Here is an 11,593-nt window from a genome sequence, read left to right as displayed (position 1 = left end):
TTTATTTAATTTCATTTCATTTATGATTAACACATTAAAATCTCCTTCACAGTTCCTAGGATCATACTTCTCCCAGAAAGTATATTCAAGTATAAGCTTAATTTTAACTACTTATGTATTAAAATGGTTGAACAGAATAATTTAAGGACAAACTATTATAGAATTACAAATTCATAGATTTTCAGGGATAGAAAAAAATCGAGGTTACATTCCTCATTTTAGAGAGGTGAGAACTAACATGCTGAGAAGTCTGAGGATTTGTCTGATGCATTTTTGTTGTCTTCAAATATATGATTTCCTTATATGTTTCCCTGTCTTTTCTCAAACCGTACATCATACCTGCAATACCGTCCCAGGATATTTCTAATAAAATTCCAATAATTTTAACTTTAATTGAGTTAGAACATACAACTTAAAGTTTTACATGTTAAAACATATATACAACATCAGAGATGAATAAACTTATTATTCTTGTTCTTATTTGTAGTGGTGGTGGTAGTAGTAGCAGTAGTAGTAACAACAACAATAATATGTTTTAAACCATATATGAAATGTCATTGATATAGAGAAATCCCCCAACCATCTACATCAGCAATTATTCTGTAATTTATAGTCTTAAAGAATTATATGCAAATACTGCGAGGTTTAGTAACTCACCCAGCCTATAAAGAATTAATTTTGCAGCCACTATGGTATGTAAGAGATTGAACTTATAACCGGTATTCTTGACTCTAAGAATAGATTTTTTTAAAAATTTACTAAGGCACACAACCTCTCATGTACTTTATATATATATATATATATACATATATATACATACACACACACACACACACATATATGTATATAGTAAGAAAGATAAATAGAAGATAGAGGAAACAATTATTTGATCACTCTTTTTGTCCATTAAGTTCCATGACATATAAAAGCCAATAACTTACCTGTATTTTCCTAAAATCCTAGTCTTCATATTATTTTATATATGCTTAATTATTTCTTTAAGTAGAAAATAAAATCTATATTTAGGTTTCCTTATTTAAGTTATTTTCAATAAGATTAGGGTTTTTTTTTCCCCTAAAAAGTCTTAACATCTATAGGTTTGGAAAACACCTTCATTAAGGATGGTTTTGGTTCACTTAGATATTGGCAAAAATAAAGTCTTTAGAAATAATACATTTCTTTTCCTATTAAAAAATATTGTTTAAGGGTAAGTTACTACATTTAGTCTTTATTAATCCATGCATATTGATTGAAAGAAGCAGTGCCGGCTTAACCCTAAATCAGTTGTGTACATATATTTGTGCAATTCTTCATATAAATTTTTCCATCAAATTTACTCTTTTAATTATGTTTCTATTAAGATATTATTCAAATTAATTATCACGTTCTAAGCAAACACTAACTGGGGTGGATATAAGGAGAACAGTTTAATATGAGTTAGAAGGCTGATCTCAGTTCAGATTTATTTCTTCTCCCAAACTCCAATAAATTTGTGTCTCATAAGACCATGAATCTAAAAGTGAAAGGGAATTCAGAGGCCACCTAGAACAACCTCTTCATTTTATAGTTACAGTGATATGATTGCAACATTTCCCTTTATTTTTGTTGGGTCATCATTGTAAATTTCTATAGTCAAAAATATTCATCACCTTATAGCCGTGGGGTTAACCTATTTAAACTGAGCTAGGCTATTTCATAGGAGAAAGTCACAGTATCAGTTCTTAGGTATAAATTAAGAAAGGCTTGAGGAATTCTCAAAATTCAGATTTACAGAGTACAATGCACTAAAGCTGGGGATGCAGACCTAGTATCTTGATAATATGTCTAGTTTTACCTGCAGAAGATTTTATCTTGGTGAATGTGATTTTAAATACCTGTCTCTCTCTCTATCTAGTTTATATAGATAGAAAGATAGATATAGATATAGGTGGGTACAGATAAATTTTTTTCAGCATAATCAATTTACATTTTAATCCTTCTATTATGTTCCATTTTATGCATTTAAAATATTATTCTGAAAATAGATTATTGCACAAAAAGATCCAGAATTCCTAACCTAGTGAGATATCTTTCTCAAAATGATTCTAGCTAAGAGATTACAAATTTTAAGTCTCAAATGTCCCAAAGTTAATCTACGACTTGATGCCAAACACTTTAAATACATACTTCAGTGGAGGTTTGTAGGAGGTGTGGATAGGTATTGAATATAACAGATGATTTCATAGCAGAAAATGTATATGAGATTTCTAGTATATGAGATTACATTTTTTAACTTACAAGAATATTAATGAAACAAAGTTATTTTGAGAGTATTTGAGATGAGTTGCTGTCTTCTAAGACTTTAGTACACCTTATTGCAAAGATTATCTGGGATGAGAAGGCAAAGCCACAGTACACCCTCAACAACAGTTATTCCTTCAGATATTTTCAGAAAGATAAAAAAAAATTGCTAAAAGTCTCAGATGAAAGGTGTTGATTTCTCTTCATTGCACAGTTAAAGAAAGAAGGGCAATTTTGTTAAAAATGTCAAAAGTTCACTGGATAGTCTGCAGAAGAGAATAATCATATATTTACTCTGTGGAAAATCAAGAATACAAAGACTTAGATAACTGTTAAGATAATGCAGGGCACATGTAGTATAGAGCCTGGAATATCTGAAACTGAATGAAGAGGGACAAAGAGAGAGAACTATGAAAGTATCTCTATCAAATGAAGCAAAACAAAAATCTTTGTTTTTATTATTTTTGGAATCAATACCCACTGGACAATTGCTAAGTATTCTTTTTCTAACATGTACCTACACATCTCAAACATGCTAAAGTGAGTTACAAATACTTGAAGGAAGAAGAAAAAGAAAAAAAAAACATTCACTTCCCCATCCCATTTCTTGAAATCAATGAACATAATAAATGGAAATTCTCTCTCTCTCTCTCTCTCTCTCTCTCTCTCTCTCTCTCTCTCTCTCTCTCTCTCTCTCTCTCTGTCTCTGTGTGTGTGTGTGTGTGTGGTTACTTTTTATTCTAGTTAAGCAGATACTGCTAAAAAGAGAACTGTCTAAAAAGAAGAAGGATTAACAAGTGGTTCTGGATAGGTCTGGTAAGGAGAGGATACAGTATACAAAACCAATAAAGAAATGGAAAATGGGGCAAAGTTGAAGAATTTATTTTTGTGAGGTGCAAGCAATTTCTGACACTCTATGACTTTTCAGAATGTGAAGGTTTTTCTTCCAATGGCTATATTCCATTCTTCTCTGGAAACAAAACAAAACAGTCTTTGATCCACTAGATTATATTCTTTTCCTGTCTCTTCTTTCCTCCTTGGATTTCTTTTCTTTCTTTTTCTCTTCTTTTCTTTTCTTTTTTTTTTTTTTTGGAGGCAGTTGGGGTTAGGTTACTTGCCCAGCATCGCACAGCTATTTTGTCTGAGTTGAGATTTGAACTCAGGTCCCCTGACTCCAAGGTCTGTGTTCTATTCATTTTGCCACCTAGCTGCCTGTACAATACTTTCTTGCCTGGTTCTCCTCACACCAATTGGGTAACATATATCAATTTTATGATGTTTTCTTCTTTCTTCAACACTAAATTCTTTTTTCCTTTTTTTATAAATTCATTTATTTTTAGTTTTAAACATTCATTTCTATAAAATTTTGAGTTCAAAATTTCTCCCAATCTCTCCCCTTCCCCCACCCCAAGATGGTGTGTACATTGATAGAGGCTCAACATATACATTCATATTAAACCTATTTTCACATTAGTCATATTGTAAAGAAGAATTAGCACCAATGGGAGAAATCATGAGAAAGAAGAAACAGAGAGGGAGACAGAGAAGGAGACACTCACACACAGAAAGAGAGAGAGAGAGAGAGAGAGAGAGAGAGAGAGAGAGAGAGAGAGAGAGAGGGAGAGAGAGAGAGAGCGAGAGAGAGAGCGCAAATAATATTCTTTGATCTGCATTCAGGCACCATATTTATTTTTCAGGATGTGGAGAACATTTTCCAGCATGAATCTTTTGGAATTGTCTTAGATACTCGTATTGCTAAGAAGAGGGAAGTCTATCAAAGCTAGTCATCTCATAATGTTGTATGACCTTTTCTTAAAATATGTATATCCACCAAGATTGTGTTGTAGGATTCCTCCTTTTCTGTATCTCCAAACTTTTGGTGATTTCATCAGGTCCTACGGGTTATTTTTTTTAAAAAAATAAACTTATCAGCATTTTAATTGAGTAAAGAACACCTAGGCACATGTCTTTCCTCTGACACATACTGGCTATGAGAGTTTGGGCAAGTCATTGAACATATTACCTCTAGCAACCTTCTAAAACTCTAAGTTATAAATCAACATGTGTGGATCTGCATAGGTTGAGGAAGTTCCCTATATCAATACAATAACAGATTTGGTTCCCTGCAAAATTAATTAGAAGTAAATCTTCAGTGGAATAGATAAATTGGCCCAAAATATCTTTACGGAGACATGAATATAAATGAACACCTTATGAAAAAATGAAAAGGAAACCATATAGAAAAGGAAAGCTATTAAAGTTTAATAATCCACATGCTAATAGATACTCAAGAATGATCTTTGATTTAGTTGAATCCTCAGAAAACAGGACCAGGTCATCCTCCATAGATAGAAATCTTGCAAATATATCTCTGCCTATTGAAATCTCCCCCCCCCCCAAGGCTTAGAAGGAATCTATTTACTCCATAAAATTGTGTATGATCCACCCAATTAAAAACTGTTTTGCCCACCTCATATTATTCATAGACACTTTGTCTGGATTGTTCCTTTACACTTGACATATCATGACTTTAATGGCATATTTTATGTATTTGGAATATCTTCCAAAGATCTCTCATTCAATTATAAGCTCTTAAAACAAAGACAAAAGTTTGTTAGTGTTTATTTTGATTAGAAAATACCTGACATAATGTTTGGATCAATACAGTCATTCATTAAGTGTTTAGTAATTGAAATAATAGCATGGGTTTAGAACAGGATGCAGCACTTCTAGGATCCCAGGTGGTGGTGGAGTAAGCAGCAAATCACCATAACTCACATATTTACCTCCAAAAAACATAAAATCATGCTCCAAAACACATCATGGAAAAGTAGAACCAGAAAAAAATAAAGATGAGGTGGAATAATCTACTAGTCCAAGAAATTTGGAAGATTGGCAGAAAAGGTCCATCTCACTCAAGCAAAAGGGGAGCACAGTCCAAGACAGGAAGCATTCCAGCAAGCCAGTGGCAAATCCCACCTGAGCAAACTGGCAAGAGAGACTGAGCCCTAGTGCAGAGGAGGAAACACTAACACCAGGATTCCCCCATATGCTTCAGCATAGCCTTTGACAAAAAGGCAACCTCCAGCATTCAAACCTCCACATATATACACACAGTATAGCCCCAGGGAAATACAGAAACAACCCACCTGTCTCAGCACATTACAGGCATGAGAACTTGGATGCTGGCTCAGCACCATATAAGCTGTCAGAACCCTATAGTACTGAGAAGCAGCAGCCACACCCTACCCTATGCTCTCATAGCAGCACTAGACGCAAGGATCCCCCAAGTCCTTCAAGGGAGCATTATTGCAAAACCAGGTAAACAGCCAGCAAATGCAGCCCCTGGCACAAGAGACCTGAGAGAGCGCACCTTCCACCCTGGAAGCACAGCTCAAATTTGAAAGAAGGGGGAAAGGACAAAAAAGATTAGCAAAACAACAAAAAAAAGAATATGACCATAAATAATTATTATGGTGACAGGGAAAATCAAGACACAAGCTCAGAAGAGGACGACAATGTCAAAACATCTATGTCAAACATCTGTCCCTCAAGAAAAAGTAGGAAAAGACTCTCAAGCCCAGAAAGAACTCATGGAAGAGCTCAAAAGGGAGCTTTAAAATCATATAAGAGAGGCAGAAAAAAAATTGGGAAAAAATGAGTGATGCAAGAGAATTATGAAGAAGAGTTAACAGCTTGGAAAAAGACAGTAACTACTTAAAAAGTAGAATTGACCAAATGATAAAGAAGTACAAAAGCTAACTGAAGAAAAACACTCCTTCAAATTTAGAATTGAGGAAGTGGAAACTAATGATTCTATGAAACACACACAGAGTAAAGGTCAGGGTCTAGAGCAGAATCTATTATGCTTTAACTGAAGTAAAAACAAAACAAAACAAAAACAAACAAAAAAAAATAGGGAGGAGCCATCCTGATCTCACATAAAGCAAAAGCATATATATAAGAAAATGTAAAATATCTCATGGGAAAAAAAAAAATGACTGACCTGGAAAATAGATCCTGTAGAAAAAATGTCAGATCATTGGACTACCTGAAAACCATAATCAAAAGGAGGACCTGGACAGTATCTTTCACAAAATTATCAAGGAAAACTGCCCCAATACCCTGGAAAGAGACTGCAAAATAGTCATTGGAAATATCCACTATTATTTCAGGAAAGAGATCCCAAAATAAAACTCCAAGTAACATTATACACAAATTTTAAAACTCTCAGTTTAAGAAAAAAATAGGGCAAGTGGTCAGAAAAAAAAAATCAAATATTGTGTAGCCACAATCAGAATTATGCAGGACTTAGCTGCTGAAACATTAAAGGATCAGAGCTCATGGAACATGATATTCCAGAAATTTTCAGTTCTTCCAAGGTGGTATAGTCAAGGGTGAGGTGTTTACTCCTTTCTTGGCCTGTGCTCTAGTCTATGAGTGACCACAAGCACTCTTTTCTGCCTTGGTGCTGTGAGGAGGATTCTTTCTTCACTACACTAGAAGCTCCACCAAGCCAGTGTTCCTACTCACCCCTGGACCACCACCCAGAACTGTGACCCAGATGCAAGCACCGGCAAAGCAAGAGAATGCTGCCTCAGCACTGGCAAAGAGATCCCTTCAATCCCACTCTGATTAGCCACTTGATTCCCCCTCAGTTTGTGGGCCAAGCTCTGGAAGCAGTCACCACCCTAAGGGTATGCCAGGATTGAGGATGGACAGATATCTCTCACTGTGGTCCAACAGACTTTTCCTACTTACCTTCTAAGTTGTCTTTGATATTTGTGGGTTGAAAACTCTGGAAATCACCACACCTGCCCATGATTTAGTCCTTGCAGGCCTGCTCCAGGTTTGCTGAGGCCTCATCTTTGCTTGCATGCTTGCCCGCACTGAACTGTGTTCCTCTCCCAGCTCGGTGCAATAGACCTTTCCAATCAACCATCCAGATTGTCTTGTCACTCTGTCTTTTTGTGGGTTCTGCTGCTCTAGAATTTGTTTAGAGTCATTTTTTATAGGTATTTGGAAGGATTTGGGGGAGAGCTCAAGCAAGTCACTGCTTTCACTCCACCATCTTGTCTCCACCCCTCCGATCCTCCTAGAGAGAGAAACAAAGCATTATCATGAAAGAATGAGTGAAAGGAGGGAGAAGACAAAGAGGAGGAAAAATAAAATGGAGGGAAATGCAAAGGTAGCAATCATAACTGCGAATGTGAATGGGTATAACTCTCCAATAAAATGGAAATAAGTGTATAGCAGAGTGGATCAAAAAACAAAACAATATGTTGTTTACAAGAAGCACACTTGAAGCAAAGAGAAACACATAGACTAAAGGTCAGGGGCTGGAGCAGAATCTATTATGCTTTAACTGAAGTAAAACAAACAAAATGAAAACAAACAAACAAACAAAAAGCAGAAGGAGCCCTCCTGATCTCACATAAAGCAAAAGCATAAGAAAAGACCTAATCAAAACACATGAGGAAGGAAAATATATATTTTTTTCTTTTTTCTTTTTTGCCTTTTGGTAAGGCAATAGGGGTTAAGTGACTTCCCAAGGTCACACAGCTAGTAAGTGTCTTCTCTGAGATTGGATTTGAACTCAGGTCTTCCTGACTCAAGGCCAGAGCTCTATCCACAGGCACCACCTAGCTGCCCCCTAAGGAAAATACATCTTTCTAAAAGATACACTAGATAATTGGAAACTGAATAATCTAATCCTAGAGAATGAGTGGGTCAAACAACAAATCATAGAAACAATTGGTATCTTCTATGAAGAGAATGACAAAGAGAATGAGACAACATACCAAAACTTATGGGACATAGTGAAAGCAGTTCAGAAGGGAAATCATATATCCCTAAATGCTTACATGAATAAAATAGAGAAAGAGGAGATAATTAGACATGTGACTAAAACAGGTAGGAAAAGAACAAATTAAAAATCCCCAATTAAATACCAAATTAGAAATTCTGAAAATCAAAAGAATGATTAATACAATTGAAATACTGAAATGTATTAAATAATAAATGAAATTAAGAGCTGATTGTACGGAAAAAAAACAAAAAAATGATGAAGCTTTGGTTAATTTGCTTAAAAAAGGAAGAAAACCAAATTATCACTATCAAATGAAAAGGGTGACTTCACTAACAATGAAGAAGAAATTCAAAGAATAATTAAAGGTTATTTTGCCCAATGGTACGGCAATAAATCTGACAACCTAAGCAAAATATATGAATATTTACAAAAATATAAATTATTCAAATTAACAGAAGTAGAAATAACATTTCAGAAAAAAAAATAAATTGGACTAGCCATCAACGCACTCCTTAAGAAAACATCTCCAGAGTCAAATGGATTTACATGTGAATTCTACCAAACATTCAAAGAACAATTAATTCCAATGTTATATCGAATATTTGGAAAAATAGGTGAAGAAGTAGTCCTGCCAAATTCTTTTTACGACATAGATGTGATGCTGATATGTAAACCAGGAAAAACCAAAACGGTAAGAGAAAATTATAAATCAATTTCCATAATGAATATAGATGCATAAATTTAAATAAAATATCAGCAAACTAATTACGGCAACTTATCATGAGGATAATATAATATGATGAGGTGGAACTTATACCAGGAATATAGGGCTGTTATTTTAGGAAAATAATATTAGTAAAAAATGACATAATTGGTAGTATCAATAACAAAATTAACAGAAATCATATGATTATCTCAATAGATGAAGAAAAAGCATTTAGCAAAATACAGCACTCGTTTCTCTTTAAAAAACAATGTAGAACATAAGAATAAATGGAGTTTTCATCAAAATGCTAAGTAGCGTCTTTTTAAAACCATCAGCAAGCATTATGTGTAATGGGGATTAGCTAGAAAAATTCCCAATAAGAAAAGTGGTGAAACAAGGATGTCCATTATCACTACTGTTATTCAGTATTATACTAGAAATGTTAGTTTTAGCAATAAGAAAATTTAAAAAAAAAGTAATTGAAGGAATTAGAATAGACAAGGAGGAGAAAAAACTATCACTCTTTGCAGATTATATGACTATAAACTTAGAGAATCTTAGAATATCAACTTGAAAATTACTTGAAATGATTAAACTCTAGCAAAGTTGCAGGGTATAAAATAAGTCCACACAAATAATTTGCATTTCTACATATTACTAACAAAGCCCAACGCAAGAGATAGAAATAAAAATTCCAATAAAACAACAGTAGACAATATGAAATATTTGGTAATCTACCTACCATCACAAACCAAGGAACCATATGAACACAATTGCAAATAACTTTTCAGAGAAATAACGTCAGACCTTAATAATTTGAAAAAAAAATATCAGTTACCTATGAGTAGATCAAACTAATATAATAAAAGCGACAATTCTCCCTAAATTAATTTACTTATTCAGTGCCATACCAATGAAACTACCAAAAGTTATTTAAATGACTTAGAAAAAATAATTACAAAATTCATCTGGAAGTACAAAAGATGAAGAATATCAAGGAAATTAATGAAAGGAAAGGCAAGGGAAGGTGGCCTAACTGTACAGGATCTGAAACTGTATTATAAAGCAACAATCATCAAAACTATTTGGTGTTGGCTAACAAATAGTATAGTGAATCAATGAAATTGGTTATGTACACAAGACACAGTAGTCAATGACAATAGTAATCTACTGTTTGATAAACCCAAAGACTCCAGGTTCTGTGATAAGAACTCACTATTTGACAAAAACCACTGGGAAAACTGGAAAAGGGTATGGCAGAAACTAAGCAAAGACCAACATCTTATACTGTATATCAAAACAGAGCTAAGATGGGTACTGATTTATACATAAAGGGTGATACCATAAGCAAATTAGGAGAGCACGGAATAGTTTACCTGTCAGATCTATGGAGAACTTAAGAATTTATGACCAAAAATGAGATACAGAACATTATGAAATTCAAAATGGATATTTTTTCTTACATTAAATTTTTAAAAATTGCACAAATGTCAATGCAAGCAAGATTAGATACTTTATAAAAATGATCTTATAAATCATTTCCCAAATGATAAATGGTCAAAAGATATGAACAGGCATTTTCAGATGAAGGAATTAAAGCTATATATAGTCATATAAAAAAATGTTAAAATCACTATTGATTAGAGGAATACAAATTAAACAACTCTGAGGTACTACCTCACATCTATCAGATTGTGTAATACATCAAAAAAAAGGAAAATGATAGTTGTTGGAGATGCGCTGTGAAAATTAGAAGATGAATGTATTGTTGGTGGAGTTGTGAATTGATCCAACTATTCTGGAAAGCATTTGGAAATATGCCCAAAGGGCTACACAAGATTGCAAATATTTATGGCAACCCTTTTCTTGTGGCATAATATTGAAAATTGAGAGGATACCTTTCAGCTGGGGAATAGATGAACAAGCTGTGCTATATGAATGCAATGGAATACTATTGTGCTATATAAGAAATGATGACCAGGCAGATTACAGAAAAAAAACCTGGAAAGAGTTTCATGAAGCAATGATGAATGAAGTGAGAACCAGGAAAATATTGTATGCAGTAATAGCAACACTGTACAATGACGAACTTTGATAGACTTAGCTCTTCTCAGCAATACAATGGTCTAAAACAATTCCAAAAGACTCATGATGGAAAATGCTATCCACATCCACAGAAAGAGCTATGGAGTGTGAATTTAGATTGAAGCGTGCTATTTTCTCCTTTTATTTCTTTCTCTTTGTTTTTCCCTTTTGTTCTGATTCTTCTTTCACACCATCACTAATGTTTAAAAAAAACCCCAAAGCTTTGAAATTAGCTGTCAAAAATAAAATAAAGTCTACATAAAGAAGAAACTATTGTCTAGAGAGGTCAAATAACTTATTAAGGTGACTCAGCACAGCATGGATTCAGATTCAATGTCTCTGACTCACAGTCTAGCACTCATTCCTTTGAGTCACGCTACTTCAAACATCATGCTAGTATTAAAAGTCTTCATAAATTTACTTATCTCTAAAAGTTCATGTACTCCTTTCATAGCCCCGAAATGTTCAGTTTTAAATCTGTGCCACAATGGTGTTTGGGGTAGGACTTTTGTGGAAATTAACATATTATTTGAATAAATATGAAAAGGCCCATAAAAAGCAAACAGCTCAATATTTATCAAATCATCATATATTTGATGTATTCATATTTAAAGTGTTTCTCACATTACTAATATGTATTAACATTCATATTTTGAAGAAATAGCTATATCTTTTATTTTGAGTGGGGGATGGATGAAACAGTTTAGAGTACT

This window comes from Phascolarctos cinereus, unplaced genomic scaffold, assembly GCF_003287225.1.
Source record: "Phascolarctos cinereus isolate Bilbo 61053 unplaced genomic scaffold, phaCin_HiC Scaffold_7;HRSCAF=346, whole genome shotgun sequence".
Lineage (NCBI taxonomy): Eukaryota > Metazoa > Chordata > Mammalia > Diprotodontia > Phascolarctidae > Phascolarctos > Phascolarctos cinereus.
This window is presented reverse-complemented; position numbering follows the sequence as displayed.